At 46.3% G+C, this 26,453-nt stretch overlaps 1 protein-coding gene across 1 annotated transcript in view; it reads right to left on the bottom strand.

The window, feature by feature from the left end:
- Positions 1-4,201, bottom strand: part of LOC141145581 (cytochrome P450 2C20-like) — a 165,186-nt gene extending 160,985 nt beyond the window's left edge. Inside the window, exon 1 of the mRNA XM_073632407.1 lies at positions 4,093-4,201. The gene's annotated coding sequence lies outside the window, so the exon portion shown is untranslated. The remainder of the gene's footprint in view (positions 1-4,092) is intronic.
- Positions 4,202-26,453: the final 22,252 nt, after the last annotated feature.

Below are 26,453 nucleotides of genomic sequence, written 5' to 3'. Positions count from 1 at the left end.
ACAATAAAACATTGCAGAATAGAATACAGTAAAAAAGAGCAGAACAATAGAGAGAATAGAGAGAGAACAATGAAACGACAACTATTTTTTTTTATATATATTTTTTTTTTTACACTTTTTTTGTAACTAACTTTTATAACTGTAACCGGTTCCAGGTTCGGGTCTCTCAAAATGCGATGACATCTTGGGAGACCCTGTGAAAGTGTGCCTAGTCTGTGCAATGCTGTACCCTACGCTAATACTCAACTAGTGAATGGTAGCGTTCAAAACATTCACCAATGCAAAGACCAGGATTGTCAGGACAGGAGGGACAATAATAGCGGGTGTCACGCCTATATCCGCGCTTGCTGCAGACACATCTTTTTTGGGGGGGTTCGTTGGGTAGGGGTACTCGGGAGGACATAAAGAAAATGCCTCTCATGCAGCTGACTGCATTTGGTTGGGGATGTGAATGGGGGAAGTACGAGCGCTGCAGAAGCGGTGGGTTCCCAATTAGGATTGGCGAATGCAGCAGGAAGGGCATTATGGGCACGACGGGCCTGTGTTTGTCTTTTTGGTGGCAGCGGGACACTACTTGTGCTTGCCACCTCACCAGCTTGAACTGCACTTATGGGACTCGCCACGTCACCAAGTGTTGCTGCAGTGCTGGTTTGACTACGACCGGGGTGTACTAGGCCGCTGGCGCTTGCCAGTTCAATAAAAAGCTACCAAAAAAAACTGTTAGCGATTGCAGGGATCAGGCCTAACTCTGCAAACGCTGCAGTTATGCGTTAAGTGTTTTGTAAGTGACAGTGATCGATCGATACTGCACTTGGGTGGGCTGGGCCGGGCGGAGGGGCAAAATGCAGGTGCTAGCAGGTATCTGGGCTGATCCCGCTAACACTGCGTTTTTGGGAACCCTAAACTGCTGGGGACGCCAGTATAGATCTGATCGGATCAGATATTGATCCGTTCAGATACTATACCACTAAGGGAGGCGTATGCTGCGTGCGTGGGTGTTAGCACTACTGGCGCTAACCTGACGCTGCTTGGGGCTGGTGCTTGCCAGTTCACCAAAATACTACCAAAAAAACTGTTAGCGATCGCAGGGATCAGGCCTGACTCTGCAAACGCTGCAGTTATGCATTTAGTGTTTTGTAAGTGTCAGTGATCGATCGATACTGCACTTGGGTGGGCTGGGCTGGACCGGGCGGAGGGGCAAAACGCAGGTGCTAGCAGGTATCTGGGCTGATCCCGCTAACACTGCGTTTTTGGGAACCCTAAACTGCTGGGGACGCTAGTATAGATCTGATCGGATCAGATATTGATCCGTTCAGATACTATACCACTAAGGGAGGCGTATGCTGCGTGCGTGGGTGTTAGCGGTACTGGCGCTAATCTGATGCTGCCTGGGGCGACGCATATCACCGCCGGGCGATCAGGGGGCTAAACCTTTATTCGGTAATAAACGGCGGGTGCCCTGACACTATAAAAAATAAACGAACTAATCAGCGTCAACCGTAACAGTTATACGGTGATCAGTGGTGAAAGGGTTAACTAGGGGGCAATCAAGGGGTTAAAACATTTATTAGATAGTATATGGGGGTCCCTGTCGCTATAAAATGCTGACGGCGAACCTAAATATTTACCTCCTTAACTAGCGTCACCAGCGACACTAATACAGTGATCAGAAAAATGATCGCTTAGCGACACTGGTGACAGGGGGTGATCAAGGGGTTAAAACTTTATTAGGGGGTGTTAGGGGGGTATCCTAGACCTAAAAGGGGCTAACAGTAACTGTCCTAACACTGTAACGGTCACAAACTGACACCAATACAGTAATCAGAAAAAAAAAAAAAAAAACCTGCTTGGTGTCAGTTTGTGACAGGGGGGGGGGGGGGGGGGGAATCGGGGTGTTTTGTTTGCCTGGCATGTTCTACTGTGTTTTCACTCACAGTGATGTCTTCTCTCCTCGGCGCTGGAACGGAAACTACCGAGCCGAGGAGAGATGACATCATTTCCTTTGCTGCTGTTTAGCATACAGCAGCAAAGGAATGTTCCCATTGGCCGGCGGCGATCGTGAGGGGGGGGGCCACGAACGGATGGCCTCCCCCTCACCTCTGATCGCCGGGGAACAAAAGACGACCGCCTCGGGCACCGGGGGGGGGGGGTCCGATCGGACCCCCCACCCGCGGAAGGCAAATCACGTACATGTACGTGATTTTGCCTGTCCGTGCCACCTTGCCGACGTACATCGGCGTGAGGCGGTCGTCAAGTGGTTAATATATATTTTATGATCTGAATTACAAGCCAGCCCACAACAATTAGGCTACTTTCACACTGAAGCGCTTTACTGGCATTTTAGCGCTAAAAATAGCTCCTGTAAAGAGCTTCTCCTGTCACTCCAGTGTGAGAGCCCGAGTGCTTTCACATTGGGGCGGTGCGTTTGCGGGATGTTAAAAAAACTCCTGCAAGCAGCACCTTTGGGGCGCTTTAGGAGCAGTGTATACACCGCTCCTAAAACGCCCCTTCCCATTGAAATGAATGGGCACCGCTGTCAAAGCGCTTCGGCAGCGGCGCTACACAGGCACTATTAACCCCTTCTTGGGCCGCTAGCGGGGGGTTAAAAACGCCCCCGCTAGCAGCAAAAAAGCACCGCTAAAACGACGGTAAAGCTCTGCTAAAATCAGTGCTTTATCGCTACTGCCCCACCCACCACCTCACTGTGAAAGTGCCTTTATACTGCAATGTGTTATTCATGACATACAAATATTATACATATTTTAACCTGGGGGACAGGTAGCAGGTACAAAGCTCCCTGGGATGGGCAGCCCTTCAGGCACAGATACCAAATCTAGTGAGGTAGCGACAAACAGTGCGGGGTTTGTCTGCGATATATACAAGTGCTGTACAGTGTTCCAAAAACAAATAGGAATAAAAATAGCCAAACAAAAACCTAGTTGTGTCTCAGAACCAACTATACAATATTTACAGGTCCTAACTACCAGGCCAAGCAAGCCTACAGCTCGTCAGCTTCCACATACATCGCTTTTACCAACCTGTTGCTCTCCTAGACAGAAGTTGTCTGCAGTTCCCAGGCCAAGAGCAAAGGCTGTCTGTCTCAGGTGAGTTTAAATTGGCCTGGGGGAGAGGACCATGGCTCCGAACTGGACCATAGATCAGAGATCCCTGAACATGTATGAGAGAAGCCTGGGAGATGTATAAACTCCGAACAGGACTATTCCCGGCTCTCTCTGGGACACTCTGCTACAATATATATATGAATTATAATGATAATATGCTATCTGTATGTATATGAAATAATAAATGTGCCATCATGCATTTGACCACTTTACCAGCTAAGTGTCACATGCTTCATTTAAAGTCCCAAACCTTTTTCCCTTTAAATTTCAGATTCAGGGATGGAGGCGTATGGCTATAGCAGTGTTTCTCAACTCCAGTCCCCAACAGGTCATGTTTTCAGGCTTTCCATTATTTTGCACAGGTGATGTGATCAGTTTTACTGCCTTAGTAATTACCACAGCTATTTCATCTGAGGGAAATCTTGAAAACATGACCTGTTGGGGCGCCTTGAATACTGGAGTTGAGAAAAACTGGGCTATAGAATGTCATGGGCCTCATTTAAAGTCCTAAAACCCCTCTTGTACCCTAAAGCTGCGCTGACTTTGGAGTGCAACTTTGAATGGATGCAATTTGGATATGACTTTGGCTTTGGCCAATGATAATGGACAACTGTTGCATTGTATAGCATTCAAAGCCGCATGCAGAGCCTGCCTATGAAATGATTAGACATGTCTGCCTTCCGTGTACATGTATAGTTATATATATATATATATAAAGCTGTACAGATAAAAAGGGATATTAAGACATTTTCATACGATAATAAGGTCATGCACAGCTGATCTCGTCCATTCATATTGTACATAAAAAGATAAAAGCATTACAAAGACTACAATTTTCCATCAAGAGATCCTATGGAAAGCATGCACATGGTTGGAAGTATACGTAATAAATGGTTATGCTCATCAGGAATTCAATTCAATGGGTAGAAGATACAGAATGATCGCCTCCAGAAGAGACCACGATCCTTACCTGCTATTTAGTAGAGGAGGAACCTCTAAACGGTCAGTACTTTCCCTGTATCTTTACTGGTGACTTGGTGTGAATGATCCTGATTAGAGTCCAGTAGAGTTCATTCTAGATGACTGCTTGTTACAAATCTTCCCAATAGATAATGTTAAGGTTTAAGTCATCAGTACCTGTACAAAAAAAGGTGTACGTGTTTCTGTAATATAGTCTTGTCTTACCTTATTTACCTGTCCAACTAGAACTTCCAGATCTAGGAATGAAGTTAATTGATTGTTCAACTCGGGTGCAACCAGTTTCTTGTGTTTTTCATGTGATTATCGCCAGGGGCTATAGCTGCTACCATGAGGGGAAAAAAGTATTTGATCCCCTGCTGATTTTGTACATTTGCCCGCTGACAAAGAAATGATCAGTCTATAGTTTTAATGGTCATTTTTTTTTTAACAGTGAGAGACAGAATAACAACAAACATATCCAGAAAAACACATTTAAAAAAAAAAAAGGTATAAAATGATTTGCATTTTAATGAGTGGAATAAGTACCGTATTTATCGGTGTATAACACGCACCCCAAGTTTAGGAGGGAATTTTAAGGAAAAAAACTTTTAGGAGGGAAGTTTAAGGAAGAAAAACTTACATTAAAATGCCCATCAATGCAGCGTTATCGTGTCCATCTGCAGCCTTGTCAGTGTCAGTGCAGCCTTGCCCCAGTGTCCATTGCAGCCTTTTCAGTGCAGCTTTGCTCCAGTTCAGCCTTTTCAGTGCAGCTTTGCCCCAGTGCAGCCTTTTCAGTGCAGCTTTGCCCCAGTGCAGCTTTGCCCCAGTGCAGCCATGTCAGTGCAGCTTTGCCCCAGTGCAGCCATGTCAGTGCAGCTTTGCCCCAGTGCAGCCTTGCCCCAGTGCTCGCCGCGATCCCTGCCGACATACACAGCCGTGTGTAAATTCAAATATGGCGCCGAGACTGCAGTGACTCGGCGGAGCGGAGACACACATACCCGAGAGTCCTCGCCTTTTTTCGGCGCCGCTCACAGTCCCGCCCAGTCCTGCCCTATGATGGACATAACACAAGTCCAATGGCGGGACTGGGCGGGACTGTGAGCGGCGAGAAAAGCCGAGGACTCTCGGGTATGTGTATCTCCGCTCCGCCGAGTCTCTGCAGTCTTGGCGCCATATTTGAATTTACACACGGCTGTGTATATCGGTGGCGATCACAGCAAAAGCCGCGATCGCCCCGATCCGAACAAAAACTGACGGGGATCAGCCTATAACACGCACCCACGATTTTCCCCTGATTTTCAGGGGAAAAAAGTGCGTGTTATATGCTGATAAATACGGTATTTGATCCCCTATCAATCAGCAAGATTTCTGGCTCCCAAGTGTCTTCTATGCAGGTAACATAGAAAAATTGCATAACCCCCAATTGGGACTTTAAATTGGCAACAACACTATGGAATGTATAAAAAGTCGTTTTATTTATACAAAATGAAAAACTAAAAAATCATCACAAGTTAATTGCTAAAACATACAAAAAACATGAGACACGAATACAATAAACACAATGTCTTGCAGTAGAGCATAGAAGTACGTATGTTAAGTAGTTTGTCTCCAATATAAAAAAAACACTTTCTGGTAGCCAACGTCCAAGAAAAGCTTTTTGGTACCCAACGCGTTTCAGGTTCAAAGCCCTTTCATCAGGGGTATTTGTTTCGGAGAAGTTAGCTTTCAAGATATGGTGAATGGCACAGCAACCAAGTGCACAAAATGTTCAAGCAAATATAGAATTATCATTGTCAGTGGATGGCGTACATGGAGGTCTAATTCAACCTCCAGATAGAGAGCATCATGGCCCACAGGCAACAGCGTATCCCCAATCCCTCATATAAGGAGATGTACAGCTGGGAACAGGAGCTTTAAGGCTCTAATAGAGATCTCACAGTAAGGGTCAGGTCGTGCTTTAGTAAAGGTCCTCTATCAATGATAGAAGCTGCATTGAGATGATGTCTGTCGTTCCTTCTGCTGTGTAGAGGGGGGGTCCATAGGGTGCACCATCTAATCTGGCAGAGTCTGTTACAAGTAACAAGCTGAGATTAGGAGCACTCTCTTAAAGGGAGTGCTCCTAATCTCAGCTTGTTACCTGTATAAAAGACGCCTGTCCACAGAAGAAATCAGTCAATCAGATTCCAATCTCTCCACCATGACCAAAGAGCTGTCCAAGGATGTCAGGGACAAGATTGTAGACCTACACAAGGCTAGAATGAGCTACAAGACCATCTCCAAACAACTTGGTTAGAGGGTGACTACAGTTGGTGCGATTATTCGCAAATGGAAGAAACACAAAATAACTGTCAGTCTCCCTCGGTCTGGGGCTCCATGCAAGATCTCACCTCGTGGAGTATCAATGATCATGAAAATGGTGAGGAATCAGTCCAGAACTATACTGGAGAATCTTGTCAATGATCTTAAGGCAGCCGGGACCATAGTCACCAAGAAAACAATTGGTAACACACTACACCATGAAGGACTGAAATCCTGCAGCCAATTCCAGGTTTATGTAGGTCTATAGTCTTGTCCGTGACATCCTTGGACAGTTCTTTGGTCTTGGCCATGGTGGAGAGATTGGAATCTGATTGATTGATTTCTTCTGTGGACAGGTGTCTTTTATACAGGTAACAAGCTGAGATTAGGAGCACTCACTTTAAGGCTCCATTCACACTAGCACACTTTTTTGATGCATTTTGCATTTTGCAGAAATGCACGGGAATTTTTTAACATGGGTTCCTATGGAACATGTTCACATCAATGCCTTTTTGTTTCTCTGCATTTTTGGAAAGGGTCAGGGACTTTTTTCATGCAAAATGCAGCGTTTTGCATGTAATAGAATTCAATGGACAAGCATCAAAAACGCAAGTGCACCGTTTTTGCTGCGTTTTTGATGCGTTTTTGGTGCGTTTTTGCCATTTTTTTTTTGTTTGTTTTTTTTTTTTTTTAATTTTTTTTTGTTTTTTTTTAAATTTTTTTTAAGACTGTAAAAAAAAACTGTTAAAAAAAAAAAAAAAAACGCAAAACGCAAATCGCGGCAAAATCGCGGCAAAAACGCGGCAAAAAAAGCTGCTCAAAAACGTGGCAAGCATGAAAAAAAAACGTCCAAAAACGCTCAAAAGCAACATGCATAGGTGTGAATCGAGCCTAAGGAAATGCTCCTAATCTCAGCTTGTTACCTGTATAGAAGACACCTGGGAGCTGAAGGTTCGAGTTACCAAACGTCAGCCTCGAAAACCTTAATGACTTGGAGATGATCTGCAAAGAGGAGTGGGAGAAAATCCCTCCTGAGATGTGTGCAAACCTGGTGGCCAACTACAAGAAACGTCTGACCTCTGTGATTGCCACCAAGTACTAAATCATGTGTTGCGAAGGGATCAAATACTTATTTCACTCATTAAAATGCAAATCAATTTATAACTTTTTTTTAAATGCATTTTTCCGGATATCTTTGTTGTTATTTTGTCTTCTGTCACTGTTAAAATAAACCGACCATTAAAATTATAGACGGATCATTTTTTTGTCAGCGACCAAACGTGCAAACTCAGCAGGAGATCACATACTTTTTTCCCTCACTGTAGCAATAATCACTGTGTTCTTCCAATGGCAATGGCTTTCCGCTGTTGCAGGGAAAAATAAATAATTTGCTCCATCCATGGTCAACTTTAGATAGGGGAATCGTGGGGGATTGGCTATGTGCCAGCCCCCTTGGTGTAATGAAAATTGCTATAGGGGAAGCTGACAAACTGCATAAGGAAAGATTAGGGTCAGATAAAAAAACTGTATTTTACACTAATTCTGATTGTTAGCGCTTTGTGAAAACCACATCTTTGCTGCCTTTTGCTCTTATTGGGGGCTTCTTTGTCTTTAATTTAATCTTGTGGTTGATTTAACCCATTTTGCTGCCAGGTCCGTTTGTCGCATGGGCCTGACAGTGGAGGGTTTCACACACAATCTGGTGGCTGCAGCCCCGATTGCTCACACACACTCCCAGTACCGGGGACCCCACCCCCCCCCCGGTCCTCGACTGCTCACACATACTTCCGTTACCGGTGACCCCCCCCCGCATGCCCCGCCATACTTTCTGGGCTCCGCTTGACTATTTGCAGCGAGATGGCTGGTGCCAGCGACCAGAGGGGAAGGAGTAGAGTGGACACGCATGAGTGAGAGCAATAATTCTAACACAAGACCTTCCCCATAACACTAAACTGATACTTAAAGGGGGCCTTTGAAGTGTCGCTTATAGAAAAAATATAAGGTACTAAAGTTTGTTGCCATTTAAAGGACACATTCAAATTTAAGGTTTGACATGTTAGGTATCTATTTACTCCGTGCAACCTAATTTTTAATATTTTAGTGTAATGGAAAGTATAGTGGTCAGTGTAGTGTAGTGGTCAGTGTAGTGGTCAGTGCAGTGTAGTGGACAGTATAGTGGTCAGTGTAGTGTGGTGGACAGTATAGTTGTCAGTGTAGTGTAGTGTAGTGGACAGTATAGTGGTCAGTGTAGTGTAGTGGCGTTAATCTGGCAGTAACGGACGTAAAAAAATATGACGTTAAACTGGCAGTAACGCACACAGAAGTAAATGGCATCACAGTATAATGGTCAGTGTAGTGTAGTGTAGTGGACAGCATTGTGGTCAGTGTAGTGGACAGTATAGTGGTCAGTGTAGTATAGTGGTTAGTATAGTGGTCAGTGTAGTGTAGCGGACAGAATAGTGGTCAGTGTGGTGTAGTGGACAGTGTAGTGTAGTGGACAGTATAGTGGTCTGTGTACTGAAGTGGACAGTATAGTGTAGTGGACAGTATAGTGGACAGTGTAGTGTAGTGGTCAGTATAGTGGACAGTATAGTGGTTAGTGTAGTGTAGTGAACAGTATAGTGGTCAGTGTAGTTTAGTGGACAGTGTAGTGTAGTGAACAGTATAGTGGTCAGTGTAGTATAGTGGTCAGTGTAGTGGACAGTATAGTGATCAGTGTAGTGTAGTGGTAAGTTTAGTGGTCACTGTAGTATAGCTGTCAGTATAGCGGACAGTGTAGTGTAGTGGACAGTATCGTGTAGTGGACAGCATAGTGGTCAGTGTAGTTGATAGTATAGTGGTCAGTGTAGTGTAGTGGACAGTATAGTGGTCAGTGTAGTGTAGTGGACAGCATAGTGGGCAGTGTAGTGTAGTGGACAGTATACTGGTAAGTATAGTGTAGTGGACAGAATAGTGGTCAGTGTAGTGTAGTGGACAGTATATTGGACAGTACAGTGGTCAGTGTAGTGGACAGTATAGGGGTCGTGGTAGTGTAGTGGTCAGTGTAGTGGACAGTATAGTGGTCAGTGTAGTATAGTGGTCAGTGTAGTGTAGTGGACAGTATAATGGTCAGTGTAGTGTAGTGGAGAGTATAGTGGTCAGTGTAGCATAGTGGACAGTATAGTGGACAGTGTAGTGTAGTGGACAGTATAGTGGTAAGTGTCGTGTAGTAAACAGCATAGTGGTCAGTGTAGTGTAGTGAACAGTATAGTGGTCAGTGTAGTGGACAGTATAGTGGTCAGCATAGTGTAGTGGACAGTGTCATGTAGTGGACAGCATAGTGGTCAGTGTAGTGTAGTGGACAGTATAGTGGTCAGTGTAGTGTAGTGGACAGTATAGCGGACAGTATAGTGGTCAGTGTAGTGGACAGCATAGTGGTCAGTGTAGTGTAGAGGACAGTGTAGTGTAGTGGACAGTGTAGTGTAGTGGACAGTACCGTGTAGTGGACAGCATAGTGGTCAGTGTAGTATAGTAGACAGTATAGTGGTCAGTGTAGTGTAGTGGACAGTGTAGTTTAATGGGCAGTATAGTGGTCAGTGTAGTGTAGTGGACAGTGTAGTGTAGTGGACAGTATAGTGGTCAGTATCGTGTAGTGGACAGCATAGTGGTCACTGTAGTGTAGTAGATAGTATAGGGTCAGTGTAGTGTAGTGGACAGTATAGTGGTCAGTGTAGTGTAGTGGACAGTGTAGTGTAGTGGACAGTATACTGGTCAGTGTCGTGTAGTGAACAGCATAGTGGTCAGTGTAATGTAGTGAACAGTATAGTGGTCAGTGTAGTGGACAGTATAGTGGTCAACGTAGTGTAGTGGACAGTGTCATGTAGTGGACAGCATAGTGGTCAGTGTACTGTAGTGGACAGTATAGTGGTCAGTGTAGTGTAGTAGTGACAATGTAGTGTAGTGAACAGTATAGTGGTCAGTGTAGTGTAGTGGACAGTATAGTGGTCAGTGTAGTGTAGTAGTGACAATGTAGTGTAGTGGACAGTATAGTGGTCAGTGTAGTGTAGTGGACAGATCATTTTTTTGTCAGCGAGCAAACGTACAAACTCAGCAGGAGATCACATACTTTTTTCCCTCACTGTAGCAATAATCACTGTGTTCTTCCAATGGCAATGGCTTTCCGCTGTTGCAGGGAAAAATAAATAATTTGCTCCATCCATGGTCGACTTTAGATAGGGGAATCGTGGGGGATTGGCTATGTGCCAGCCCCCTTGGTGTAATGAAAATTGCTATAGGGGAAGCTGACAAACTGCATAAGGAAAGATTAGGGTCAGATAAAAAAAACTGTATTTTACACTAATTCTGATTGTTAGCGCTTTGTGAAAACCACATCTTTGCTGCCTTTTGCTCTTATTGGGGGCTTCTTTGTCTTTAATTTAATCTTGTGGTTGATTTAACCCATTTTGCTGCCAGGTCCGTTTGTCGTATGGGCCTGACAGTGGTGGGTTTCACACACAATCTGGTGGTTGCAGCCCCGATTGCTCACACACACTCCCGGTACCGGTGACCCCACCCCCCCCCGGTCCTCGACTGCTCACACATACTTCTGTTACCGGTGCCCCCCCCCCGCATGCCCCGCCATACTTTCTGGGCTCCGCTTGACTGTTTGCAGCAAGATGGCCGGTGCCAGCGACTGGAGGGGAAGGAGTAGAGTGGACACGCATGAGTGAGAGCAATAATTCTAACACAAGACCTTCCCCATAACACTAAACTGATACTTAAAGGGGGCCTTTAAAGTGTTGCTTATAGAAAAAATATAGGGTACAAAAGTTTGTTGCCACTGACCACTATGCTGTCCACTACACTACACTGACCACTATACTGTCCACTACACTACATTGTCACTACTACACTACACTGACCACTATACTGTCCACTACACTACATTGTCACTACTACACTACACTGACCACTATACTGTCCACTACAGTATAGTATAGTGGTCAGTGTAGTGTAGTGGATAGGGATGAGCTTCGTGTTCGAGTCGAACCCATGTTCGACTCGAACATCGGCTGTTCGGTCGTTCGCCGAATTGCGAACGATATGGGCCGTTCGCGCCAAATTCGTGTGGCGCGTCACGGCCCATAATTCACTGCGGCATCGCAGTGCATTGCTTGCTGATGATTGGCCAAGCATGCACTATGACCCGCATGCTTGGCCAATCACAGCGCCGCCTTAACAGAGAGCTCAGGGGATTTAGTACACGCCCCACACTATATAAGGCCGCCTGCACGGCGGCCCTGTGCAGTGTGTTCCGGTGTGCTTAGAGAGAGAGAGACAGTGTCATTTCATTTGAGTTAGCTAGATTAGGCAGGACAGTCAGTCAGTTAGCTGCACTTAAAGTGTATTGTGTATATATATGCATCCCAGGTGTTGCATATATATATATATATATATATATATATATACACTGTATTCAGTTTAGCTAGATCCGTTCCTGTTATCTTCTAGACTATTTACATTTAGTGCAGTGCGTCCTGCTCACAGTGTTCAGCTAGATCCGTTCCTGTTATATTCCTACTGACAGGCAGGCTTGTCTTGTTACAGTATTTTGAAGAAAATTACTGGTGTTCTTTTGATCCTATTAGTACCACAGTCAGGCAGCTAGACTATTTACATTTAGTGCAGTGCGTCCTGCTCACAGTGTTCAGCTAGATCCGTTCCTGTTATCTTCTTACTGACAGGCAGGCTTGTCTTGTTACAGTATTTTAAAGAAAATTACTGGTGTTCTTTTGATCCTATTAGTACCACAGTCAGGCAGCTAGACTATTTACAGTTAGTGCAGTGCGTCCTGCCCACAGTGTTCTGCTAAACCTACAAGTTAGTGGGGTGCGTCCTGCCCACAGTGTTCTGCTAAACCTACAAGTAAGTGGGGTGCGTCCTGCTCACAGTGTTCAGCTAAACCTACAAGTTAGTGGGGTGCGTCCTGCTCACAGTGTTCAGCTAGATCCGTTTCTGTTATCTTCTTACTGACAGGCAGGCTTGTCTTGTTACAGTAAATACAGCTACCTGAAGAAAATTGCTGGTGTTCTTTTGATCCTATTAGTACCACAGTCAGGCAGCTAGACTATTTACAGTTAGTGCAGTGCATCCTGCTCACAGTGTTCTGCTAAACCTACAAGTTAGTGGGGTGCGTCCTGCTCACAGTGTTCAGCTAAACCTACAAGTTAGTGGGGTGCGTCCACCTCACAGTGTTCAGCTAAACCTACAAGCTAGTGGGGTGCGTCCTGCTCACAGTGTTCAGCTAGATCCGTTCCTGTTATCTTCTTACTGACAGGCAGGCTTGTCTTGTTACAGTATTTTAAAGAAAATTGCTGGGGTTCTTTTGATCCTATTAGTACCACAGTCAGGCAGCTAGACTATTTACAGTTAGTGCAGTGCGTCCTGCTCACAGTGTTCTGCTAAACCTACAAGTTAGTGGGGTGCGTCCTGCTCACAGTGTTCAGCTAAACCTACAAGTTAGTGGGGTGCGTCCACCTCACAGTGTTCAGCTAAACCTACAAGCTAGTGGGGTGCATCCTGCTCACAGTGTTCAGCTAGATCCGTTTCTGTTATCTTCTTACTGACAGGCAGGCTTGTCTTGTTACAGTAAATACAGCTACCTGAAGAAAATTGCTGGTGTTCTTTTGATCCTATTAGTACCACAGTCAGGCAGCTAGACTATTTACAGTTAGTGCAGTGCGTCCTGCTCACAGTGTTCTGCTAAACCTACAAGTTAGTGGGGTGCGTCCTGCTCACAGTGTTCAGCTAAACCTACAAGTTAGTGGGGTGCGTCCACCTCACAGTGTTCAGCTAAACCTACAAGCTAGTGGGGTGCGTCCTGCTCACAGTGTTCAGCTAGATCCGTTTCTGTTATCTTCTTACTGACAGGCAGGCTTGTCTTGTTACAGTAAATACAGCTACCTGAAGAAAATTGCTGGTGTTCTTTTGATCCTATTAGTACCACAGTCAGGCAGCTAGACTATTTACAGTTAGTGCAGTGCGTCCTGCTCACAGTGTTCTGCTATACCTACAAGTTAGTGGGGTGCGTCCACCTCATAGTGTTCAGCTAAAGCTACCTGTAGAAGGTTGGTGGTGTTCTCATACTACAGGCAGGCAGTTGATTTTGCTAGCTGCAGTATCAGTACATATATATATCCCAGCTTAGTGCAGCTACAGGCCATTAGTATGTCTGGAAGGCCAAGAAGGAGAGGCAGACAGTCACAAGCCAATAAGAGAGGGCAAGCAGGCTCTGTGTCTAGTGCTGGTCGTGGAGACGGTGCATCCTCATCAGCACGTGGCCATGGGACACGCTTGGCCTTTTTTTCGGCAGCTGGCTATGTTGAGCCGCAACATGCGGAAGACTTGGTCGAGTGGATGACCAAGCCGTCCTCATCCTCCTCATCCTCTCTCACCCATGCCCAGGGTACTTTGTCTGGCAAAGCAGCGGCCTCTTCCCTCGGCTCAATGTCATCAGTGACTCCTTCCCTAGCCCCACCATGTCCTCCTGAGGAGTCCCTCGAACTGTTTGACCACAGTGTTGGGTACATGCTCCAGGAGGATGCCCAACGTTTGGAAGGCTCTGATGATGATACTGAGCTCGATGAAGGCAGTAACACGAGCACGGACAGAGGGGGTGCCCAAGAAGGACAGCAATCTGGCAGTCATGCTCCCCCTGCTGCAGCATACTGCCAGGTTTGCTCCAGTGATGAGGAGGGAGGGGATGATGAGGTCACTGACTCAACGTGGGTGCCTGATAGGAGAGAGGAGGAGGAGGAGGAGGCGGCACATCACCAACGAGGCAGGATGCCCTCCAGGGGCCAGCCTAAGGGCAGCACATTGACTGCATCACACCCCAAAGCTCCACATGTGCAGGGCGCTGCAGTCTCTGCGCGTTATTCAAAAAGTTCTTTGGTGTGGGCCTTTTTTGAGACGAGTGCATCAGATCGCACCGCTGCTATTTGCAACATATGTCTCAAGCGTATCTCGCGTGGCCAAAACATCTCTCGCTTGGGTACCACATGCTTGACCAGACATATGTTGACCTGCCATGCAGTTCGTTGGCAAGCGTATCTAAAAGACCCACACCAAAGAACAAAGAGGACCTCTGCTTGCTCCTCATCAGCTGAGATTTCCAACCCCACTAGACCTTCAGTCCTCTCTGAGACCTGCACTGAGAGGAATGAAGGTGTAGAATTAGGTGTGTCACAGCCACGTACTTGTGGGCAATCTGATTTTGGTACACCGACGTCAGATTGTACCAGGCAAATTTCCCTGCCCCAGCTGCTGCACCGCCGAAAGAAGTTTGCTCCCAGCCATCCACATGCCCAACGGTTGAATGCTAGCTTGGCAAAATTGCTAGCACTTCAACTGCTGCCTTTTCAGTTGGTAGACTCTGCCCCCTTCCGTGAGTTTGTGGAATGTGCGGTTCTTCAGTGGCAGGTACCCAAACACCACTTTTTCTCACGGAAGGCGATTCCGGCTCTCTACCAGCATGTGGAAGGCAATGTCCATGCCTCGCTGGACAGGGCGGTCAGCGGTAAGGTGCATATTACCGCTGACTCATGGTCCAGCAGGCATGGACAGGGACGTTACCTAAGTTTCACGGCGCATTGGGTGACTCTGCTGGCAGCTGGGAAGGATGCAGGACAAGGTGCAGTAGTGTTGGAGGTTGTTCCGCCACCACGCCTCCAAAATGTTAATGATTGTGACACACCTCTCTCCTCCACCCCCTCCTCTTCTTCTTCCTCCATGGCCTCTTCCTCGGAACCAGCGGTGCTCCGTAGTCATTCAAGGGGCTACGCAAATACGCAGGCCAAAAGATGCCATGCGGTGCTTGAGCTGGTGTGCTTGGGGGACAGGAGCCACACTGGGGCAGAGGTTCTGTCAGCTCTGCAGGGGCAGGTTCAGAGGTGGTTGACGCCACGTCAACTTAAGGCAGGAATGGTGGTTTGCGACAATGGCACCAACCTCCTCTCTGCCCTCCGACAGGGACAAATGACCCATGTGCCCTGTTTGGCTCACGTCCTTAACTTGGTGGTGCAGCGGTTCTTGGGCAGGTACCCGGGCTTACAGGATGTCCTGAGGCAGGCCAGGAAAGTCTGTGTGCATTTCCGCCGGTCATATAATGCCAGTGCTCGGCTGACGGACCTCCAAAAGGAGTTTAACCTGCCCAAGAACCGCCTAATCTGTGACATGCCCACCAGGTGGAACTCAACGTTGGCCATGCTGCAGCGGCTGCACACGCAGCAGAGGGCCATCAATGAGTACCTGTGCGACTATGGCACCAGGACAGGGTCAGGGGAGCTTGGTTTTTTTTCCCCACGCCAGTGGGCCATGATCAGGGATGCATGCACTGTCCTGTCACCATTTGAGGAGGCCACGAGGATGGTGAGCAGTGACAGTGCATGCATCAGTGACACTGTCCCCCTTGTCCACCTGTTGGAGCACACGCTGCGTGGAATAATGGACAGGGCACTTGAGGCAGAACAGAGGCAGGAAGAGGAGGACTTCCTTAGCTCTCAAGGCCCCCTTTATCCAGACAGTGTTCCTGCGTGCCCGCCGATCACACAGGAAGAGGACGAGGAGGAAGAGGAGGAGGAGGAAGATTGTGTCAGTATGGAGGTGGAGCCTGGCACTCAGCATCAGCAGCAGTCTTTAAGGGATCAGTCCCAAGAAACACATGGACTTGTACGTGGCTGGGAGGAGGTGGCTGCGGACCATGTCGTCCTTAGTGACCCAGAGGACTCCGGACCGAATGCCTCAGCAAACCTACGCTGCATGGCCTCCCTGATCCTGTAAAGCCTGCGTAAGGATCCTCGTATTCGTGGTATCAAGGAGAAGGACCAATACTGGCTGGTAACCCTCCTTGATCCACGTTACAAGGGTAAGGTTGCGGACCTTATCTTGCCATCGCAGAGGGAGCAGAGGATGAAACATCTTCGGGAGGCCTTGCAGAAAGGTCTGTGCAACGCGTTCCCAGAGACTGGGAGGTTACAAACTCCTGTTTCTGGACAACGTGTTGCTGAGGCTTCGGTCAGTCAAAGAAGGAGCAGTGGAGAAGGTGGCCGTCTGACCGATGCCTTCAGACAATTTTTTGGTCCGCAGCCCCAAGGTATGATCGGTTCCAGAAACCATCGCCAGCGTCTGTTTTACATGGTGCAGGAATACCTAGGGGCAAGATCAGACTTGGACACCTTTCCCACCAAAAATCCTCTGGGTTACTGGGTCTTGAGGATGGATCACTGGCCAGAGCTTGCACAGTATGCAATTGAGCTACTGGCCTGTCCTGCATCCAGCGTTCTTTCGGAACGCACATTCAGTGCTGCTGGAGGCGTGGTAACCGATCACAGGGTGCGTCTGTCCACTGACTCGGTCGATCGACTGACCTTCATAAAAATGAATGAGTCTTGGATCACCACCAGCTACCAAGCACCTGATGCTGATGTAACCGAATAATTTTTTTTGAAATCTCAGATCCCTTCAAAGACTGCCTATGCTGATGCTGAGTGACTATCCCTGAGTAATTATCCTCTTCCTCCTCAATCATCACGCTGATAGCTTGTAAGAACATTTTTGGTTCTGGGTGCCACCACCAGTGCCTAAGGCACAATTTTTCAGCCCTTGTTTAACAGGGGCGTGTAATTACGATTTTTGATGTAATACTTTGCAGCAGGGCTCGTTCCTGCATTCCAACTAGAGTGTCTGTGAGGGGTTGCAGTGTTGTGGCACCAGCACCAGTGCCTAAGGCCCAATTTTTCAGCCCTTGTTTAACAGGGGCGTGTAATTACAATTTTTGATGCAATACTTTGCAGCAGGGCTCGTTCCTGCATTCCAACTAGAGTGTCTGTGAGGGGTTGCAGTGTTGTGGCACCAGCACCAGTGCCTAAGGCCTAATTTTTCAGCTCCTGTTCAACAGGGGCATGTAATTACAATTCTTGATCTAATATTTCACAGCAGAGCCCTGTGAGGGCTTACAGTGTTGTAGCCACAGCAAAACCTAAGGCCCAAATTTCTGCTGAGTATATAGGGCATGACCCTACTTTCAAACAACTAACTTACAAATGACTCCTACTTGCAAACGGAAGGAGACAACAGGAAGTGAGAATAAATCTACCCCTAGGAAGGGAAATTCTCTCCTGTAACAGTTAATATGGGAAAAACATTTCTCCTTTCCACTGATGCTTTCCAATCCATTGGGACAAAAAGTGAGGTGAAATCTTCTGAAGAGGAGGAAAGACAGCAAAACAAATGTCACAGGGGTGATAACCCTTCCCTATGTTTTTCAAAAAGCTTAAAAAAGATTTTTTGGCTGGAGCTAAACACGTTAAAAATGTACCCGTTCAAAATTACAAAGAGATTCTACTTAACAACAAACCTACAGCCTGTATACTGCTGTTCAGAGTATATAGGGCCTGGTGGCCCCACACCTTTCCTTATTTTAATTTGGGTGCGGGGTTCCCCTTAATATCCATACAAGACCCAAAGGGCCTGGTAATGGACTGGGGGGTACCCATGCCGTTTGTCTCACTGATTTTCATCCATATTGCCAGGACCCGACATTACATTAAACCCGCAAGCAGTTTTAAATGAGATTTTTTCCTTTAAAAATGACATTTGGTGCAGGGACTGTTCTAAACACGGGAAACACGCGTCACTTTACAGGCATACTATAGACACCCCTCAGGTACGATATTTAAAGGAATATTTCACTTTTTTTTTTTTACTTTAAGCATCATTAAAATCACTGCTCCCGAAAAAACGGCCGTTTTTAAAAGTTTTTTTTGCATTGATACATGTCCCCTGGGGTAGGACCCGGGTCCCCAAACCCTTTTTAGGACAATACCATGCAAATTAGCCTTTAAAATGAGCACTTTTGATTTCGAACGTTCGAGTCCCATAGACGTCAATGGGGTTCTAACGTTCGTGCGAACTTTCGGTCTGTTCGCAGGTTCTGGTGCGAACCGAACCAGGGGGTGTTCGGCTCATCCCTAGTAGTGGACAGTATAGTGGTGAGTGTAGTGTAGTGGACAGTGTAGTGTAGTGACAGTATAGTGGTCAGTATCGTGTAGTGGACAGCATAGTGGTCAGTGTAGTGTAGTAGACAGTATAGTGTCAGTGTAGTGTAATGGACAGTGTAGTGTAGTGGACAGTATAGTGGTCAGTGTAGTGTAGTGGTCAGTGTAGTGGACAGCATAGTGGTCAGTGTAGTGTAGTGGACAGTATAGTGGTCTGTGTATTGTAATGGACAGTGTAGTGGACAGTATAGTGGTCAGTGTAGTGTAGTGTAGTGGACAATATAGTGGTCAGTGTATGTAGTGTAGTGGACAGCATAGTGGTCAGTGTATGTAGTGTAGTGGACAGTAAAGTGGACAGTATAGTGGTCAGTGTATTGTACTGGACAGCATAGTGGTCAGTGTAGTATAGTGGACAGTATAGTGGTCAGTATATTGGACAGTATAGTGGTCAGTGTAGTGGACAGTATAGGTGTCAGTGTAGTGTAGTGGACAGTATAGTGGTCAGTGTAGCGTAGTGGTCAGTGTAGTGGACAATATAGTGGTCAGTGTAGTGGATAGTATAGTGATCAGTGTAGTGTAGTGGACAGTGTAGTGTAATGGACAGTATAGTGGTCAGTGTAGTGTAGTGGACAGTATAGTGGTCAGTGTAGTGTAGTAGACAGTGTAGTGTAGTGGACAGTATAGTGGTCAGTGTAGTGTAGTGGACAGTGTAGTGTAGTGAACAGTATAGTGGTAAGTATCGTGTAGTGGACAGCATAGTGGTCAGTGTAGTGTATAGGGATGAGCCGAACACCCCCCTGTTCGGTTCGCACCAGAACATGCGAACAGGAAAAAAGTTCGTTCGAACATGCGAACACCGTTAAAGTCTATGGGACACGAACATAAATAAACAAAAGTGCTAATTTTAAAGGCTTATATGCAAGTTATTGTCATAAAAAGTGTTTGGGGACCTGGGTCCTGCCCCAGGGGACATGGATCAATGCAAAAAAAAGTTTTAAAAACGGCCGTTTTTTCAGGAGCAGTGATTTTAATAATGCTTAAAGTCAAACAATAAAAGTGTAATATCCCTTTAAATTTCGTACCTGGGGGGTGTCTATAGTATGCCTGTAAAGGGGCGCATGTTTCCTGTGTTTAGAACAGTCTGACAGCAAAATGACATTTTGAAGGAAAAAACTTATTTAAAACTACCCGCGGCTATTGCATTGCCGACAATACACATAGAAGTTCATTGATAAAAACAGCATGGGAATTCCCCAAAGGGGAACCCCAAACCAAAATTTAAAAAAAAAAATGATGTGGGAGTCCTCCTAAATTCCATACCAGGCCCTTCAGGTCTGGTATGGATATTAAGGGGAACCCCGGCCAAAATTAAAAAAAAAAAATGACGTGGGGTTCCCCCTAAATTCCATACCAGACCCTTCAGGTCTGGTATGGATTTTAAGGGGAACCCCGCGCCAAAAAAAAAAAAAAAAAACGGCGTGGGGTCCCCCCAAAAATCCATACCAGACCCTTATCCGAGCACGCAACCTGGCAGGCCGCAGGAAAAGAGGGGGGGACGAGAGTGCGGCCCCCCTCCCTCCTGAACCGTACCAGGCCACATGCCCTCAACATTGGGAGGGTGCTTTGGGGTAGCCCCCCAAAACACCTTGTCCCCATGTTGATGAGGACAAGGGCCTCATCCCCACAACCCTGGCCGGTGGTTGTGGGGGTCTGCGGGCAGGGGGCTTATCGGAATCTGGAAGCCCCCTTTAACAAGGTGACCCCCAGATCCCGGCCCCCCCCTGTGTGAAATGGTAAGGGGGTACATAAGTACCCCTACCATTTCACGAAAAAAGTGTCAAAAATGTTTAAAAATGACAAGAGACAGTTTTTGACAATTCCTTTATTTAAATGCTTCTTCTTTCTTCTATCTTCCTTCATCTTCTGGTTCTTCTGGTTCTTCTGGCTCTTCTGGTTCTTCCTCTGGCGTTCTCGTCCAGCATCTCCTCCGCGGCGTCTTCTATCTTCTTCTCCTCGGGCCGCTCCGCACCCATGGCATGGGGGGGAGGCTCCCGCTCTTCTCTTCTTCTTTTCGTCTCTTCTTCTCTTCTTCATTTTCTTCTCCGGGCCGCTCCGCAATCCATGCTGGCATGGAGGGAGGCTCCCGCTGTGTAACGGCGCTCCTCGTCTGACAGTTCTTAAATAACGGGGGGGCGGGGCCACCCGGTGACCCCGCCCCACTCTGACGCACGGTGACTTGACGGGACTTCCCTGTGACGTCATGGGGAATGCCACAGGGAAGTCCCGTCATGTCCCGTGCGTCAGAGGGGGGCGGGGTCACCGGGTGGCCCCGCCCCCCGTTATTTAAGAACTGTCAGACGAGGAGCGCCGTCACACAGCGGGAGCCTCCCTCCATGCCAGCATGGGTTGCGGAGCGGCCCGGAGAAGAAAATGAAGAAGAGAAGAAAAGAAGAAGAGAAGAGCGGGAGCCTCCCCCCCATGCCATGGGTGCGGAGCGGCCCGAGGAGAAGAAGATAGAAGACGCCGCGGAGGAGATGCTGGACGAGAACGCCAGAGGAAGAACCAGAAGAGCCAGAAGAACCAGAAGATGAAGGAAGATAGAAGAAAGAAGAAGCATTTAAATAAAGGAATTGTCAAAAACTGTCTCTTGTCATTTTTAACATTTTTGACACTTTTTTCGTGAAATGGTAGGGGTATAAGTACCCCCTTACCATTTCACACAGGGGGGGGGCCGGGATCTGGGGGTCACCTTGTTAAAGGGGGCTTCCAGATTCCGATAAGCCCCCCGCCCGCAGACCCCCACAACCACCGGCCAGGGTTGTGGGGATGAGGCCCTTGTCCTCATCAACATGGGGACAAGGTGTTTTGGGGGGCTACCCCAAAGCACCCTCCCAATGTTGAGGGCATGTGGCCTGGTATGGTTCAGGAGGGAGGGGGGGCCGCACTCTCGTCCCCCCCTCTTTTCCTGCGGCCTGCCAGGTTGCGTGCTCGGATAAGGGTCTGGTATGGATTTTTGGGGGGACCCCATGCCATTTTTTTTTTTTTTTTTTTTGGCGCGGGGTTCCCCTTAAAATCTAGGGGGAACCCCACGTCATTTTTTTTTTTTAATTTTGGCCGGGGTTCCCCTTAATATCCATATCAGACCTGAAGGGCCTGGTATGGAATTTAGGGGGACTCCCACGTCATTTTTTTTTTTTTAATTTTGGTTCGGGGTTCCCCTTTGGGGAATTCCCATGCCGTTTTTATCAATGAACTTCTATGTGTATTGTCGGCAATGCAATAGCCGCGGGTAGTTTTAAATGAGTTTTTTCCTTCGAAATGTCATTTTGCTGTCAGATTGTTCTAAACACGGGAAACATGCGCCCCTTTACAGGCATACTATAGACACCCCCCAGGTACGAAATTTAAAGGGATATTACACTTTTATTGATTGACTTTAAGCATTATTAAAATCACTGCTCCTGAAAAAACGGCCGTTTTTAAAACTTTTTTTTGCATTGATCCATGTCCCCTGGGGCAGGACCCAGGTCCCCAAACACTTTTTATGACAATAACTTGCATATTAGCCTTTAAAATTAGCACTTTTGATTTCTCCCATAGACTCTTAAAGGGTGTTCCGCGGCATTCGAATTTGCCGCGAACACCCCAAATTGTTCGCTGTTCGGCGAACTTGCGAACAGCCAATGTTCGAGTCGAACATGAGTTCGACTCGAACTCGAAGCTCATCCCTAGTAGTGTAGTAGACAGTATAGTGTCAGTGTAGTGTAGTGGACAGTGTAGTGTAGTGGACAGTGTAGTGGTCAGTGTAGTGTAGTGGACAGTATAGTGTAGTGGACAGTATAGTGGTCAGTGTAGTGTAGTGGAAAGTATAGTGGTCAATGTAGTGGACAGTACAGTGGTCAGTATCGTGTAGTGGACAGCATAGTGGTCAGTGTAGTGTAGTGGACAGTATAGTGGTCAGTGTAGTGTAGTGGACAGTGTAGTGGTCAGTGTAGTGTAATGGACAGTATAGTGGTAGGTGTAGTGTAGTGGACAGTGTAGTGTAGTGGACAGTATAGTGGTCAGTATCATGTAGTGGACAGCATAGTGGTCAGTGTAGTATGTTGTAATATGTTGTAATGTTCACCGATTTATGTGGGACATTGTTGTGTGTATGTACACATGCAGTCAATGTTGACCAGGCCAGAATGGCAATGACAGAATGGTTGATTTGTCCAACTGAATTTTAACAGCTGAAGACTCTTTGATGTGTTAATCTTATGCAAGTCTATTTGAACATCTCAAAGGGTATTCAGGTGGTATACACATATCTAAAGGGGACTTGTTGATGTTGATATGCGGGAGTGCAAATTGGGGTGGTTCACGGCTGTTCACGGCTGGGGGTTGTTGTCTGTTTGAAAGACTAAAGCTAATCAAAGTCCTAAATTGAAACGGCCAATCAAATTGCTCAGCCATTCAATATTTAGTGAATATAACACGGCATTCAGTCTTTAGGTTTGGGGGGAGTGAGGCTTGTCTGTGTATATGTGAGGCTTGTCTGTGTATGCACACTCAGACCTAAGACATGGGCTTCTGAATTATATCTACTCTGTCTGGTTTTTTTGTCATCTGTGGACTTTGGACTTTGTTCTGTGTTGGAAGTCAATAAAGGGCGTCTCTCTGGAAGAATTGGGTTGCTGCGGAAGAGTACTTACTAATTCATCATCATAACCACGATACCACTATACCACAATATATTATATCACTACATTGGTGCCGTGACCCGGATGTGGGGGTATATGATGTAGAGTGGGTATGATAATTAATATGTAGGTAATTATAATGATGATGATGTAAGTACTCTTCCGCAGCAACCCAATTCTTCCAGAGAGATGCACTTTATTGACTTCCAACACAGAACAAAGTCCAAAGTCCACAGATGACAAAGAAATCCGACAGAGGAAATATAATTCAGAAACCCATCTCCTAAGCCTGTGTGTTCCCAGCCATGCACAGACAAGCCTCACTCAATACACAGACAAGCCTCACTCCCTACAAAAAACCTATAGACTGAATGCCGTGTTATATTCACTAAATATTGAATGGCTGAGCAATTTGATTGGCCGTTTCAATTTAGGACTTTGATTAGCTTTAGTCTTTCAAACAGACCACAACCCCCAGCCATGAACAGCCGTGAACCACCCCAATTTGCACTCCCGCATATCAACATCAACAAGTCCCCTTTAGATATGTGTATACCACCTGAATACCCTTTGAGATGTTCAAATAGACTTGCATAAGATTAACACATCAAAGAGTCTTCAGCTGTTAAAATTCAGTTGGACAAATCAACCATTCTGTCATTGCCATTCTGGCCTGGTCAACATTGACTGCATGTGTACATACACACAACAATATCCCACATAAATCGGTGAACATTACAACATATTACAACATAGTGTAGTAGACAGTATAGTGGTCAGTGTAGTGGACAGTGTAGTGGACGGTATAGTGGTCAGTGTAGTGTAATGGACAGTATAGTGGTCAGTGTAGTGCAGTGGACAGAATAGTGGTCAGTGTAGTGTAGTGGACAGTGTCATGTAGTGGACAGCACAGTGGTCAGTGTATTGTAGTGGACAGTATAGTGGTCAGTGTAGTGTAGTGGACAGTGTAGTGTAGTGGACAGTATAGTGGTCAGTGTAGTGGACAGTGAAGTGTAGTGGACAGTATAGTGGTCAGTGTAGTGGACAGTGTACTGTAGTGGACAGTATAGTGGTCAGTGTAGTGTAGTGGACAGTATAGTGGTCAGTGTAGTGTAGTGGACAGTGTAGTGTAGTGGACAGTATAGTGGTCAGTATCGTATAGTGGACAGCATAGTGGTCAGTGTAGTGTAGTAGACAGTATAGTATCAGTGTAGTGGACAGTGTAGTGTAGTGGACAGTATAATGGTCAGTGTAGCATAGTGGTCAGTGTAGTGTAATGGACAGTGTCGTGTAGTGGACAGCATAGTTGTCTGTGTATTGTAATGGACAGTGTAGTGGACAGTATAGTGGTCAGTGTAGTGTAGTGGACAATATAGTGGTCAGTGTATGTAGTGTAGTGGACAGCATAGTGGTCAGTGTATGTAGTGTAGTGGACAGTACAGTGGACTGTATAGAGGTCAGTGTAGTGTACTGGACAGCATAGTGGTCAGTGTAGTATAGTGGACAGTATAGTGGTCAGTGTATTGGACAGTATAGTGGTCAGTGTAGTGGACAGTATAGGTGTCAGTGTAGTGTAGTGGACAGTATAGTGGTCAGTGTAGCATAGTGGTCAGTGTAGTGGACAATATAGTGGTCAGTGTAGTGGATAGTATAGTGGTCAGTGTAGTGTAGTGGACAGTGTAGTGTAGTGGACAGTATAGTGGTCAGTGTAGTGTAGTGGACAGTATAGTGGTCAGTGTAATGTAGTGAACAGTATAGTGGTAAGTATCATGTAGTGGACAGCATAGTGGTCAGTGTAGTGTAGTAGACAGTATAGTGTCAGTGTAGTGTAGTCGATAGTGTAGTGTAGTGGACAGTGTAGTGGTCAGTGTAGTGTAGTGGACAGTATAGTGTAGTGGACAGTATAGAGGTCAGTGTAGTGTTGTGAAAAGTATAGTGGTCAGTGTAGTGTAGTGGACAGCATAGTGGTCAGTGTAGTGTAGTAGACAGTATAGTGGTCAGTGTAGTGTAGTGGACAGAATAGTGGTCAGTGTAGTGTAGTGGACAGTGTCATGTAGTGGAAAGCATAGTGGTTAGTGCACTGTAGTGGACAGTATAGTGGTCAGTGTAGTGGACAGTGTAGTGTAGTGGACAGTATAGTGGTCAGTGTAGCGTAGTGGTCAGTGTAGTGGACAGTGAAGTGAAGTGGACAGCATAGTTGTCAGTGTAGTTTAGTGGACAGTGTACTGTAATGGACAGTATAGTGGTCAGTGTAGTGTAGTGGACAATGTAGTGGTCAGTGTAGTGGACAGTGTAGTGTAGTGGACAGTATAGTGGTCAGTATCGTGTAGTGGACAGCATAGTGGTCAGTGTAGTGTAGTAGACAGTATAGTGTCAGTGTTGTGTAGTGGACAGTGTAGTGTAGTGGACAGTATAGTGGTTAGTGTAGCGTAGTAGTCAGTGTAGTGGACAGTGAAGTATAGTGGACAGTATAGTGGTCAGTGTAGTGTAGTGGACAGTGTACTGTAGTGGACAGTATAGTGGTCAGTGTTTTATTTAGTGGACAGTATAGTGGTCAGTGTAGTGTAGTGGACAGTGTAGTGTAGTGGACAGTATAGTGGTCAGTATCGTGTAGTGGACAGCATAGTGGTCAGTGTAGTGTAGTAGACAGTATAGTGTCAGTGTAGTGTAGTGGACAGTGTAGTGTAGTGCACAGTATAGTGGTCAGTGTAGCGTAGTGGTCAGTGTAGTGGACAGCATAGTGGTCAGTGTAGTGTAGTGGACAGTGTCGTGTAGTGGACAGCATAGTTGTCAGTGTACTGTATTGGACAGTATAGTTGTCTGTGTATTGTAATGGACAGTGTAGTGGACAGTATAGTGGTCAGTGTATTCTACTGGACAATATAGTGGTCAGTGTATGTAGTGTAGTGGAAAGCATAGTGGTCAGTGTATGTAGTGTAGTAGACAGTATAGTGGACAGTATAGTGGTCAGTGTAGTGTACTGGACAGTATAGTGGTCAGTGTAGTGTAGTGGACAGTGTAGTGTAGTGGACAGTATAGTGGTCAGTGTAGTGTAGTGGACAGTGCAGTGTAGTGAACAGTATAGTGGTAAGTATCATGTAGTGGACAGCATAGTGGTCAGTGTAGTGTAGTAGACAGTATAGTGTCAGTGTAGTGTAGTCGACAGTGTAGAGTAGTGGACAGTGTAGTGGTCAGTGTAGTGTAGTGGACAGTATAGTGTAGTGGACAGTATAGTGGTCAGTGTAGTGTAGTGGATAGTATAGTGGTCAGTGTAGTGTAGTGTACAGTACAGTGGTCAGTATCATGTAGTGGACAGCATAGTGGTCAGTGTAGTGTAGTGGACAGTATAGTGGTCA

The sequence above is a fragment of the Aquarana catesbeiana genome, linkage group LG05 (assembly GCF_042186555.1).
Source record: "Aquarana catesbeiana isolate 2022-GZ linkage group LG05, ASM4218655v1, whole genome shotgun sequence".
In the NCBI taxonomy this organism is placed as follows: domain Eukaryota; kingdom Metazoa; phylum Chordata; class Amphibia; order Anura; family Ranidae; genus Aquarana; species Aquarana catesbeiana.
Note: the sequence above shows the minus strand (reverse complement) of the source record. Positions and strands in the feature narration are given on the sequence as shown.